The 15,079-nt window shown below is 31.9% G+C and overlaps 1 protein-coding gene across 2 annotated transcripts in view; it reads right to left on the bottom strand.

The window, feature by feature from the left end:
* LOC143045990 (glutamate receptor ionotropic, NMDA 2B-like) overlaps positions 1-6,608 on the bottom strand; it is a 56,355-nt gene extending 49,747 nt beyond the window's left edge. For both annotated transcript variants that reach the window (XM_076218900.1, XM_076218899.1), the window contains exon 1: positions 6,206-6,608. The gene's annotated coding sequence lies outside the window, so the exon portion shown is untranslated. The remainder of the gene's footprint in view (positions 1-6,205) is intronic.
* Between the last annotated feature and the right edge of the window lie 8,471 nt (positions 6,609-15,079).

The raw sequence follows: 15,079 nt of genomic DNA, 5'->3' as shown, positions 1-15,079 counted from the left end.
ATCATAGTTCGTTTCTGTTTGTATTGCATTTTAGTGTTTCTGTTGTGTCGTTGTTCTCCTCTTACATTTGATGTGTTTCCCTCAGTTTTAGTTTGTAACCCGGATTTTTCTTATCTCAATCTCAAAATTATGAAATAGAGCTGGCTGTTTATTGGTGAATAATTTGTTTTGTATTATCAAATGAATGGTGCTACTGGATAAATATACTGGTTTATTTCTACCATTCTGACTGATGCCAAAATATTTATTACTTCAAAATTTAATTTCTTTATTAAGAAACCATTTGAATACACTAAATAGAGATTATTGTCAACAAACTAAAGATAAATATTACGTCTGGGAAATATAATGATATTTGTAAATAAATGAATTTAAAAATTCTCTCTTGAAAGGTAAATTATATAATTCAGTTTCAACAAATTTTTAAATTGCACAAAGAAAGCTATTTTGAAAATTGCTCCATTTCAAAAAAGGAATATAATACGCAGGAAAGATTTAGTTCAATAAATTGATTTGAAAACACAAATTCAATTAATGTAGGTTTATATTTGGAGAAAAACTATTATAAAATAAAAATAAATCACTTTCGGTAATCTCAGAAGTGTGCGTTTGGGATTTTTTATTCGCTTCACATGCTATTTGATAGATAGTTTGTAAGCTTCAAACCTTGAAATTATGCTGTTAAAACAAACATTAATGTATATGCCATTACTACCGTACAAGCTTCCATTAATCTATAAAAATATCAATTTCTCAAGCATTAAGCTACAATTTCGTGCACTTTCCTAATGTAAATGATAATAGTTCAATTTTTAAGTTCGATATCAGTTTGCTAATAGGTGCTGCCAATAGAAAACAAATCTGAAAAATGTATGGTCAACAAAAATTACATAAACAGAACTCAATGGGAAGGAGTTGTTATCTGTTTTGTTATATTACAAAAAGACATTTTATTCAAAATAACATTATCCGATGTTAACTGCACTATCTTATTTAAACCTTTTAGCATATTTTTATTTAAAGAATTTGTTGATTATTTCTCTAGATGGGTTTTACAGAATAGAGTATAATGTGTGACTACAGAATGAAAAAAAAAACGAAATATATATCTGTTATCTATATAGCTCCGATTTATTGTTATGTTTTTGCATCATTTTTGGTCCTTTTTTTTTTTTTTTTTTTTTTATCATGCTCTCGAACAATTTTATTGGGTTTTAGAATTTCAAATATTTTGGCCTCGAGCATCACTGAAGAGATATTGATTGACGAAATGAGCATCTTTTACAGAAACATTAATACTGTTAATGATATTTCTAAAGTTCATTGTTCCGTTATTGGTTCCAACCAGAACATAATATTTGACGAGCTTGTCGGCTTTTTAACGAAAACTGAACTCTTACTTTTTTGTTTTATTACTAGTATGTGGAGAATGGAAAGTTGCTATATAATTCATTATCTTTATATTCACACATAAAGTTTGCTAGGTAAATAAATATCTGATTGATTGAGACTATTCCATGTGACATTGACAAAACATCGTGTTCCCATCTGATAATCTTGTCAGTCTCGAACTACGTAACGCACAGTTTATATAACGTTTTCGGTACCCTCGGGAAAGAGGACTTTCCTATCTCCCTAAAGAAGAGGAATATGTGCATAATATAGAACCGAGAAAATAACAAAAAAATAGTGTGAAATACTGTTTATGGTATATTTGTGAGCGCTTAACCCTGCCTTAACCTGGGACTGTGGTGTAATAGCGCAACGTACGAAAAATCAAAATCAGCTTGAAAGCGCTTCAACCCGAATCGCGAAACGCCTAACAAAAGACAATCGACAAAAAGTACTAATTAAATAGTATCAACAGTTTTGAAAGCTGTTTCAAACCCATTCGACTGATAAATAAATAACGTCTCCAATGGCCTAAGGTTAGTATATTCATTGAGATGTGAGATGTAACCGCAAACTCGCGTAGAACGAACCATTGGAAATAAACGATAGGAGTACGGAAGGACATCGTGATTTTTTTTATCGATACATTGATTGAGACCAATGTCTCGTTAAAATAAAACTATAGTCGTAAACTATTCCGGAATAGATAAAAGCAAAACAAGTATTGTTAAAAATGTGTACCAAGTGATGTAGTACTTGGTGTTTTAGGATTTTTCGATAAATTATAACTCATGACGCATATGAAGAAACAAATCTACTACTTTGGGAAAGGTAAATTACGATTTACAAGTATTTGCAAAGGTAAAATAACCAAATACCGAACTCAAATGAATATTCAAAACGATTAGTCCCTCATCAAATAGCATTGCAAAATCAAGAGCTCAAACACATCAAGTGAATGGAAAACAGCTGTCATATTCCTGACTTGCTATAGACATTTCCTAATGTATGAAATGGGGGATTTATAACCTGGTTATATAGCTAGCTTAACCTCTCATTTGCATGACAGACGCATTAAATGTCATTATATTGACACCAATGTGTGAAAAAAAAACAGACGTAAAAGGTAAACATGTAAAAAATTGGAGAGTAAAGCAGTTAGCATTGTGTTATAACCTTAATCTCTATGAATACAAACAAATGTGTAAACAAAGAAAAACAAAATGACATATTGACAAAGCGCATAAGAAAAAATTGAAGACGGGAATACAAAATATGACCATAGCACAATAAAACAATGGCGGGATGTACAAGTACCGAGCCACGGCTAATATTTTTTTTTACATACGAAAACAACTGAAGCGGTTCCTGAAGTAGGATACTAACAAAAACATGTGGTGCCATTTGACTTGTTAAATTGTGTTCCTGTACCAAATTTGGTTATATCTGGGTCATGTGTTGTTCATTTTTGTTTGTCTTTGTTTGTACCTGTTCCTAGTTTGGCTATATCTGGATAATTTTTTGTTCATTGTTGTTAGTAGAAAGATATAAGAAGATGTCGTATGAGTGCCAATGAGACAAATATCCATCCAAAATGTGGTGTCAGTTGACTTATTAATCCCAAATTTTGTTCCTGTACCAAGTTTGGCTATATCTGGATCATTTGTTGTCCATTATTGTTTGTCTTTGTTTGTACATGTACTAAGTTTGGTTATATCTGGGTCATTTGTTGTCCATTATTGTCTTTGTTTGTACATGTACTACGTTTGGTTATATCTAGGTCATTTGTTGTCCATTATTGTCTTTGTTTGTACATGTACTAAGTTTGGTTATATCTGGGTCATTTGTTGTCCATTATTGTCTTTGTTTGTATATGTACTAAGTTTGGTTATATCTGGGTCTTTTGTTGTCCATTATTGTCTTTGTTTGTACATGTACTAAGTTTGATTATATCTGAATCATTTGTTGTTCAATGATGTTTTTCTTTGTTTTTACCTGAACCAAGTTTGGCTTATCTGGATCATTTCTTCTTCATTTTTGTTTGCCTTTGTTTGTACCTGTATCAAGTTTGGTTATATCAGAATCATTTGTTGTTTATATTTGTTTGTACCTTACCAGGCAGCTTTATCTGGGTCATTTGTTGTTCGGTGATGTTTATATTTGTTTGTCCTTTAAGCTGGGGTCACACATTCACGATTTTTACTGCCGTCCTTGACAGGACCATTCCCGATTAAAATTTGTCAAAAGTCTGATCAAGATCCTGTGAATCGTGGATGGAAATTCGATTTGTATCTTTCGCCAGGTAAAATTCGACCGAGTCTGTCACGACTGCGTCCCGATTCTACCGAATGTAATCCGACAGAGATCAGATAGTGACAAGACAGTGAACCGACGCTGACGGAAGTTATCCTTTTGAAAACTGTCGGCATAATCGGGATGATCGGGTACTGTCGGAACGTAATCCTATCACGGTCCGCTCTATCGCATTGCAAACGGCTTCGTCTGGTCTCAGTCGTATTGTATTCTGTTATTGTCGGGACTTCTCCAGATCATTCCCGTTCCACAGGACACCGTCCCGAATACACAGAACATTGTTAGGAATTCGATCCGATACAGCAGAATCTGTCACGACATAGACACGATTGTAATCCGACTAGAAAAAATCGGCTGAGTTTCCCCGAATGTTACGGGACGCACCTAACTGTCGGGGTGCTTTGCCGAACTATTCGGACCCTTCCCGACCAGTAGGAATCTGTTACGAACTAAAACGACTGCGTTCAGACAATAATAGGACATTCCAGATAATTGAGGATACTAATCCGACTTTTTTACTTTTCGTGTCGTATCGCTGTCTGATCTCAAACGGGAGCAATAATCGGCAATGTGTGAACCCCGCATTACCAAGGTAAGCTATATCCAGATCATTTGTTGCTCATTGTTGATAGTCTTTGTTTTTACCTGTTTCAAGTCTGGCTTATCTGGATCACTTGTTGTTCGTTGTTGTTTATATTTTCTGTACGTCTGTGGTTGGGTTTTTTTGTGAGGCGTCGGTTGTTGATTTCTTTTGTGGTTTGTAGTGCTTTTAAATATTTTTTGGCGTTTCCTGTTATCCTTGATTATTGTTATTTTTTCTTTTCTACATTCAATCCAAATAGACGGGATATGTTAACTTTTATATCAACTCGAAATAAACAGACAACTCCAGTACAAAAGAAAAACCGACATAATTTAAGACAAATGCACAAAACACTGTACAGAACATTTATGGTTAAACAACACGCTCCCTACAAATCTCGGGGATGAACTTAGAAATAAGTGCCAAACTTTTCTTCGATGAAAAATTCCTTGAGGGATTTATAAATACACACAACATATGTTTTACAAATACGGTTCTAGGGTTTGGCTATTTAAATATATGCCATTAAATGCCCCTTTTCTTTAATTGAGAAGTTACAAATAAAAAAAAAGTAGGTGATCCTTGTAGTCTCAAGTCTTACAAAAAATCTATCACCATTAAATGGACAGTAGGATACAAAAATTGGAAGAACAACTGAACTAAATGATCAGATTTTCAGATGATAATTTCATATTTTCTCTTCTAATCTGATCTAATTGAGTGGTAATTTTATTCCATAAATGTTCGTTGTGTGGAACTATCCTGAGAAGATGTGCTAACTAATAAAAAAACGTGAAAATACTAAAGCATTTTTCCATGTAAGATGTCATATCACAACTGAGATAATTACATTTGTATTAGTCTATCGACTCTTTGAATAAGCAACTCTGTTTACACTTGCTGTTATGTAAGCCTAGTCTTTGCTAAATTTGCTCAAATTTGACTACCGATTGAAAAGTAAATAACGTGTCTAGATGCAATTTGACGTTGCTAATATTTGATTTCCACGACAACAGAAAAAGCAATACGTTTCTACCATGCTGACAATGCACATTTTGTGTTGAATATCGTTAATTCATACAATTTTATGGAAAAGTGCAATACTGTGCATGTTCGAAACTCCATTTATTAATCCATTTAACCTAAACTGGACGACAAAGGAAGCTCATTTCAAAACATGTTTCATATAAAAGTTAGAGTATATCCAGTAAAGAAAAGATAATAAAAAATAGCGGAATATAAAGAAATGAATATTATTCAATATCGCAATAATCTTTGATTTTTTTTTTTAAATTTTGATAAAATGTAGTTTGCGAGAATCCATAATGTTTCACTGCATGTATAAAGTGTCGACTAACATATGTGTTCATTTATGTCGCCATTTTTATGAGTCCTTCATATATTTACTGATATAATATATTTTACAGATGTGACAAAAAGTATCAATTGGATATTGTGTAAGACTGTACAAAATCTATGAATATTTCAACTCTTTTAACAATTTTTTTTTTCTTCAATTAGGTAAAATAATAAATCATATTTTTATTGTATTTCAGTATTATATATCTTTTCCGAATATGAAACATATGTTAAAATAATAATATGAGCTCAGAAGTTCACTTGAACTAATTACTTTTGTTCAGTATGATTAATAGAAGCTAAGTACGTTTAAATACAACAGAAACAAAACATTGTTGATACAATTGAATTTAAAGAAAAACAAAAATGAATTTAAAAGTCATGTTTTCAGGTGGGTTTTTTTTCCCAATTCTCCAACAATTCTGTGAGGAAAAAAATGTGTTTCGGACATTTAAATTTGCATTACTGAGCTGTCACCGGAAAGTAAAACTCTGGCGATCATTTCATAGTTTACACTATTATCAAATAAATATTAAATTAAAAAAACAGCATACTTACATCGGTAAGGAATGATGTCGAAAGAGTAAACCACACAGCTCTAAAGACGAACAAATGTCAGTAAGAAGAATGCACCTTTCGACGTGTGTCAAATCCAAATTATTTCAATGCTCAAATGAATTTTTGTTAATCATTAATTCTGAAAGAAAGTCTCAGAATATCAGACACAATTTAGGCACTATATGTACTTGTGTCCGCATCAATTAGATCACATAAAAGCTGGTCAAGTTCCTGTATACGGTTCAATAACCATTTAATATCCTTTTATAGAGTTTATTTTACCCTAGTTTAACAAATTATTGTTTTTCCTTCTTTTTCTTAAGATGGTTTGCAGTGGGAATAATTATAATGTAACTCTAAATACGTTATCAAAGATGCGTAGTTGTTCCTATATCGATCTGACAACTATATTCAACATCTGTTGATGCAGTCTAAACTATATAAATCACACCGTTGGTTAGTCAGTTATTATCAATACAGAGCTTAAGTGGTGTTATTGTTTTCATCTCACTGACCACAGATAAGACTTGGACTTTGTAAAGGTCTTTCCTTGGAAAAAAATATATATCCCAGACAGAGATTTGTATATCTTAATCCGTGAAATCCCACACATGTTTATCAAATAATCTTCATTTTTTGTACTTTTATTCCTTGCCAAGCTGTTCAGAAATTAGCAAGATTGTTGTTAAAGACAAATTTTGGAAATTTAAAAAATAATTGTGTGTTCATAGAATTAACAAGCATATCGATATGTAAAGAATGTACAATGTAGTGCGATATTTAATTCCTAATTACATATAAATAAAGATTTTTAACCAAAAGAACTAAATTAAAAATATATCAAATGTGAATGGTAATTACTGTCCTTTCCTTAATATTTCAGTTTTACACGGGAAGCTCTTTGTTTAAATTTACGACAAGAGGAATGATTTTTCGTTCCCTGTTGTTAATTTTCCTTTTTTAATCAGTGAAGTTCCTTTATCATACAAGTCGGTTGAAGGCCATACGGTGACCTATAGTTTCTGTGTCATTTGGTCTCTTGTGGAAGGTTATTTCATAGGCAATCATAACAAATCTTCTTTTTTATATTTATTGCCAAAGAGTTGACCATTTTCTATGAAAAGTAACTATATATATATCAAAATGTCTTTACTTAGATAAAATAGCAGATAAAAGATTTGAAAAATTAAGATACTAAGCACAGATAAATTCACTCTTTGGCTATCTCTTCGTTGTCAAAAGATGAATGTCCCTCTTAAGGGAAACAAATCGCACAAATGAATCTTTAATTACAGGATCAATGTATGAATTCGAAAATAGACTTTAATGTATATTTTTTAAACTTTTTGAAGCCATATTAAGATATTCATGTTCTGCGTGAGAAGTGCAGGTGATTCATTTTATAAACGGTATAAAGAAATTACGCCTTCGCCAATACAAATACGTTTCAGAACTTTTAAAATTGTTTGCTGAAATAACGTTTAAAAATATGTGATCATTATCATCTATGTGTTTTCATTTTAAAATTGTCTTTAAGAAACTAAACTAGCATTGCATAAATAGAGCAATAACTAGAATAGTAGACAACCAGGAGGATCGTAGTTTCTGTAAAAGATAGTTGAAAGATGTCAACGAAACAATCAAATTTCTAAGTTGAAAAAAAAATCTCAAAACTACATACTGCAATAATTTACATTACAAAATTGCACTTGTAACTTCGTGAGGGGATTGCGGTCCAATTCTCCTTTCATTTACATTAAATGAAAATGTTCTTTTTTCCCCTTATTTCATCAGTCAATAGTAAGAGTATGGCGGCATGATTGCTCGTCAGTAGGTTAGGTAAAGTACTTTAAAATTCTTTTCAATAACTGAAAGCATGTTTCTAACATTTTTACCTATTATGTCTGTTTAATTTGTCGTTGTCAATATAATAGATTTGATGTGACTGCAAATGAGAGGTTTATCTAGCTTTAAAACCAGGTTTAATCCACCATTTTTTACATAAGAAAATACATGTACCAAGTCAGGAATATGACAGGTGTTTTGAATTTACCTCGGAGTATAGTATTTTTGTGATTTTTTAATACGGTAAAAAAAAACATTCTTTTTTTATTTTTCATTTTTTTTATCTATTTTTATTTTTTTTTTTTTATTATTACAAGATTGATCGTTTATATAAATATACATGTTGTAGTGTTAATTTCCATTGTTTAAACGCAAGCGTACATTTAATCACATTTAATCAGAAATTGTCTGATTGGCACTCATACCACATCTTTTAAATATATCTATTTTAGATATAAAGATAATATATTTGTTAGTTTTGTGTAGCACGATTACCCTTTCCTCAAAATCTGCTTTGAGTTTTTTTTTTGATAAGGAACTCTTGACCAGACTATGACTTTTTGACTCTTGACCTCTGCATATTGGGTGTGTCTCTTGGTATGTTTACCTTGACGACAAGTCAGGAGTCTCTGTTTTTTGTTGATCTTGTATGTTTTTATTGTAAGTTCAGTTTTATGTTTTGGAGTTTGAACTAGTACACACTTTGTTTAGGGCCATCTGAAGCCCGCCTCCGGTCGAGGGATTTTTACGCTTTGTTGAAGACCCATTCGTGGCCTTCGACTGCTTTCTATTTTTTTGTCATGTTACTGTCTCTTTTACACATTCCACATTTTCATTCTCAATTTTTAAGAATGTAAGGTTCAAATGAAAACTAAATCCTTTAATTTCCGTGAAAAATTTGAATGGGTCGCATTGGAGTCTAAGCGTGACGCGGGATTGCTGGCTTTTTGTAAGCGTTACACGTGAAATTCAAATTAGTGTGCCGTGAAAACGGGAATTGAAGTCTAGCGGGACACGGGAATTTACCAAAAAATGAGAATTGCTTATGTACATAGTGTAAGCGGGATACGGGAATCTGACAAAACAGTAAGCGGGATCTGGGATCAAAACCCCCAACGAGACCCCCATTAGAGAGAACATTTACTGCTTTAGTAGCACCATGTGCTGCCAGTTGTGATAGATAATGCAAAATGTTTTAATCATTTTACCTTAGATTTTATTTCATTTTATGGACATGCAAATATGGATATACGCATATCAATAAACAAGTAAATAAGCTGTTTACTTAAATAAATGTAAAATGTGTCAATGGGCCACAGATACCCCTGCTTGTGAAAAAACATGAGTAAACTTTCACATGTAATGCAGGATTCACATTATTTTGACCGTTTTGTTACCATAAGCATTATGTATAAGTTTCAAAATATTTGCTTAAGGCAAACTGAAGTTGAAGAACGGTAACAACAGATTTAGCATTTTTCCTATATTAAGGCTCCGTGTTGACATTTGTACCATTGGTACGCATACCACATCTTCTTACATCTAATGACTCATGAACAGTTAAAGTGACGCCACCCAATATCGAACTTGATAAATCTGTGTTATGGGGTAATAAGCATTCCGTATAAGGTTTATAACGTTTGATTGAGTCAAACTTATTTAAGAGAACGAAAAAGAAAAATTCAGCATTTTCTATGTTTTTATAGGGACACGAATTCTCATAAACGGTAAAAGTGACGCTATCAAATTTCAAAATTTATTATGTGTTGTGTGGTAATAAGCATTGTCCCAGGTTAGGGGGATGGTGGGGATCCCGCCTTATTCGGTATGTATGTGCCTGTCGCATGTCAGGAACCTGTAATTCAGTGTTTGTCGTTTGTTTACGTGTTACATATTTGTTTTCAGTTCATTTTTTGTTCATAAATTTGTCCGTTTTTATTCTCGTTTGAATTGTTCTACATTGTCATTTCGGTGCCTTTTATAGGTGACTATGAGGTATGACCTTTGCTCATTGTTGAAGACCGTATTATGACCTATAGTTCTTAATTCCTGTGTCATCTGATCTCTTGTGGAGAGTTTTCATTGACACTCATGCCACATTTTCTTTTTTATATTGTGTATAAGTTTTGTATTTCCCAATATTGGTTGAGGCAAACTAAAGTTAGGAGAACGGGACTCATGTTTTGGGATGTTCGGGAAGGACGGACTAGGGTAACACCTTATGCCTCTCCACTATGGCACCAACACAGAAGTTCTGACTATTGTGCATTGGTAATACTTATTCCACTAGAACTGTCATTACACACACACACACAATTTTATTATAAACATATTTAATCTTAATTTTGATTTCTTTTTTTTTTGGCCGAATGATCATATGCACCCCCTTCACAAGGAGTCTCAAATGTGACAAATGTATTGTACAAATACATTTTTGTAATATTTTATAGCTTATTTTTCAACTAATTAAAGCTTACAAACTTAAATTGATCATCTCTTTCTTTTTATATGTCTTTTAACATTTTGTTTTGAATAAGCGATTTGTTACATATACTTCACATGTATTTCTATCAAATCTGGCATTATTACAAAGCCAATAAAATAAAATTCAGCCGAACTTGAAAATAAATATGCCATCATTCAAATATATATATGCAGGTCGGTAACTGGTCAAGTGACTAGATACAGATATCGTCGGCCAATTGAACGACGTGTCGTTTTAAAATTTTTAGAAATATTAACGGAAATAAGGGATATATGGGCTTTATTTTTATCTAGTTTCCTAATGAAAATAATTAAATAAAAGAGAAGATAAATACCTTACAGCTTCCTTTACCGCCGATGCTGAAATGTTTAATGTTATAAAACAATTTTAGCGTCTTTGACCTACTTTATCTTTTTATTCGGTTATCTTCTCCAAGTTCAACAGGAACATTATTAGAATGATCTAGAATAGAACCCAGATGGAACCAAGAAGTTGGGTTGCTATAACCAAACAACCCGGATGTTGAACCAGTTACCATGGTTTCGAACCAAAGAACCAAGGTTCAGAACCAAAAAACGCAGATGGAACCAAGGTTTAGAACCAGAGTGCCTGGATAGAACCTAATTGCATTCAGAATTCTCTTGACTTATTATACCTTCAACGTATTTTCCAAATCATTTATTTATTTAGTATATTTATATATAATATATAATTTATATATAATTATATCTTATCATAAAATGTTGGATGCACGTTTTATTTATCAACTAATGGAGATTTAAAAAGGATTGGGTTAAGATTTCGTATATACTGGTGGAACCCTAGTTACTAGTTCTATGTGCCTCTACTTAGTAAAGAACCTCGTCAGTTGTATGTCATACCTCAATGTGCTTTTATATTTGGAAAATTGTGTGTTGCTGACAGATTTTGATGGATTGTTTCTATTAAATTTATTAACTATTGTTATGGTTTCTGGATTATAGTGCTTAACACATTCTATCTATACAAAGACAAATTTTAGTCAATGGGTTGCAGTATCAATTCCGTACACCACATCATCTCCTTTTATTCATAATATGTAATATTATAACAGTTTATATGGCACCTTCTTCTTAGCAGATCGATCTCGAGATGTTGCCTTTTTTCACAATGTGACAGCAAAACATTTTAACTGGATTGCCAAATGTTTATTAGAACTAGCAGATATATTGAGATTCTAATTCTGTGATATAGAAGGCTGAAGAACAAAACCTATAAAGATCCGCGGTAAAGATGTTATCATAACTAATTTTACTTTGAACGAAACCATGAAATATCAATTGACATAAATGGTCTTAAAAAATAAAACCAGTCCATACTGTTGTTTAGTTTATACGACTTTTTTCTTCACAGAATCAATTGTTATTGGCATGAGTCTAACTTGCCATTAATTCCGTCTCCTCTCCAGAATTTGGCTGCCAAGTTATATCCCTTGTGGCGACATCTGGAAATTTTTAAATCTATTACGATCTTTAAGAATTCCCCTCAGACTGGGATGCTAGAGATAAAATAAGGTTTACTTACAACATCTAGAAGTAGAATAAGTAGAAATGTCAGTAACAACAAAGATATGTCATGTGTTGGTTCCATTGAAGTCGACAAACCTTCAAATATCATCTCGTGAAGCTACTAACGAGATTATTACTGAACAAATGTTTAATTAGATATTGCTGCATTTAAATTTTGACTAAGAGGTTTGGTGCAATTACATGGTTTGTGATAGCGATAAATTTCTAATCTCACACACACTGTATTGAAATCAGGAGATTCCATACAAGTTAAAAACAATTTTATCAGTTCGAAAAATAAAGCCATCAAGATTACACGCGTACGAGGACTCAGCCTTGAACATTTGTTTAACGAAGACATTTTTCATTGTGAAATATACATGACTGCAACTTTTTATCATTTAGTTTGTAAGGTGTTGTCTGTTGTATGTTTTATGTTTTAGCTTTAAAACTTGTTGATAGTAAATATGAAATCAGTCTACTATCAGTTGCTGTAAGATCAAAGAAGATTTTATAAATTATGCCGATTAGTTTACAACCAAAGAAGATCTCTGGGCAATCATTTTATAAATGTGAACATACACAATAAAATCAAATTTCTAAAATTAAATGTTTAAAAAAGATGGATATGATTAAGAACTGTATCTTAATTCTTTTTATAAATTTAGTTGTCAATTTCATTAACATTCAAAGATATTTTAACATTCTAAATTAGTAGTTTTATAAAATTAAGATAAGAAGATGCGGTGGAATTGCCAATGAGACAACTCTCCACAAAAGATCAACTGACACAGGGATTATCAACTAAAGGTCACCGTACGGGATTCAACAGTACGTAAAACCCTCACGCATAGTCAGCTATGAAAGGCACTGAAATGACAAATGTAAAACGATTCAAATTAGAAAACTAACGGCCTGATATATGTACAAAATAATGAACAAAATCACAGATAGTATACAACAACAAACGACAATCAATTAATTGAAGACTTCTGGCTTGGACCAGGCACATACAGAATGTACCGGGTCAAGTATGGTTTGTTTGTTATGTCCCTTGTATTTCTTTCTTCTATTGCACCTATATGCGACTCGTTTGCTTATGTCTTAATAACTACTGTGTATTCATTTATATATTAGTTGGATACACATTTTTGTGGATTTCGTGGGTACAGGGGAACCACGAATTTGAATGTTCATCGAAATACAGATTTTCTAAAGGAATGTTTGCAGAATTGGCCAAAACAACAAATTGAAATATCCACGAAATCGCAAGTTTTTATCATTCCACGAATATTGGTACCCATTGGTACCCACAAAAATAAATGAATCCAAAGCATGGGTTTTCTGTCATCAAACATGTGTATTGTATATGTACTGATATGGGAGGGCCCTAGTATGCTAATAACTTATGTCCAATCACATTGCTTGATTATTGCAATTACATATTATCAAATCGAATAAACATTAGTGATTATTTCAAATATTATATGTGCTGACTACCAATTTCGACACCACGTTTATACATATTAATTTTTATAATATTTGAAATCAATTGCAATCTTTTATATACAATGTCATTGTTCACATATTGTGCACAGATTACTTCGACATATAACTGGATTTGAAACATTATATGAATATGCACAGAATTTAAGATTTCGAAATCATTTAAACACTCATATATCTGTATTTCAAATAACAAATTTGAAACCATTCGTGTTATCAATGTTATGGTGTGTTAACGCATAGGCAATGATAACAAAAAGGCAATGGGTTTCATAAAGCCCTTTTTGAAAGTTACAGTTTATGTATTAGATTTCAATAGTTAAACCTTAATGAAATACACAAATTAAAAATGATATGCAAATCTTTTATGCAGAATAAATACTTCACAATTTCAGAATATATTGATGAGCGACACCCAATCATTAATATTGACATAGATATCAACAAGGATTTGTAAAGTCAAATCCTTGATATCAACCTTTAAAATTTGGTCACAAGACTCAAGCTGGCAGCATCTCAAATTTTAGCTTACTATACTAGAACCCGCCTTTTTGTCAGCTGAGTTCGGCATTCATTTTATCTTATCATGAAATATCTGTATGACCCATGCGGGATCCGAATTAGAAAGGGAGTGTCTTATGTTTAGGTAAGTTTTCCTAACATAAAAGAAATGAAGTGAATTATTTCTAAATACACGGATTGAATCAATTCAGATATTTTAAAATAATGTATCACAACACATAGCACATACGTCATGTAACAAATTAAACTGAAGAATGAAGTAATACCGAGCCAACTGTATATGGCATCTTTTTAAGCTTCAGTCAGTGCAGATATTGAACTAGTTCTTGGTACATTAAATTACAGGGTATTCACTACTTCTAATTGCAAATGGAGTTTGCTTTTCATTTAAGTTTAACGTATTTTGTTCAAGTATTGCAGTTCTTTGAACATTTCATTAAAACTGTAATTGTTGGTCTTTTTTGTACTGCCATCCTCTAAAAGTATTAGTGTGTATAATGATGATTTAATGATTGAGGTTGCATTTCGTTCCGGTTGAACGACTTTATTCAAATTTCCGACTGATTTTACTCAATACGTTTGCATTCAGAGTTATTAATTCTTTGTCGGCGCATTAATTAATAAAGTACTTTTTTATTGAAAGAAAGTCTTGACATTGGACTTTCGTCAAATGAAAATTACAAATGAACATATCAATATACATATATGTGTTTACAAAATAGAACGAAATTACAATGTAAGGGTCATGTAAGTATTGCAAATTTGTGTTTCGCTATTCTAAATTTTTCAGACTAAAGAATTTAAGTTTCCAGTTTGTTCTGGTTCGATAACTGGTAAATTGTTTAGGCCATACAAATTCAATCGATAACTTGTAAAATGTTTAGGCCATACAAATTCAATCGATAACTTGTAAAATGTTTAGGCCATACAAATTCAATCGATTTTAAAATGACTGCAAAACCTTTCAAA

This window comes from Mytilus galloprovincialis, chromosome 9 (genome assembly GCF_965363235.1).
Source record: "Mytilus galloprovincialis chromosome 9, xbMytGall1.hap1.1, whole genome shotgun sequence".
Taxonomy (NCBI): Eukaryota; Metazoa; Mollusca; class Bivalvia; order Mytilida; family Mytilidae; genus Mytilus; species Mytilus galloprovincialis.
The sequence above is the reverse complement of the archived record's forward strand: the minus strand, read 5'-3'. Positions and strand labels throughout refer to the sequence as shown.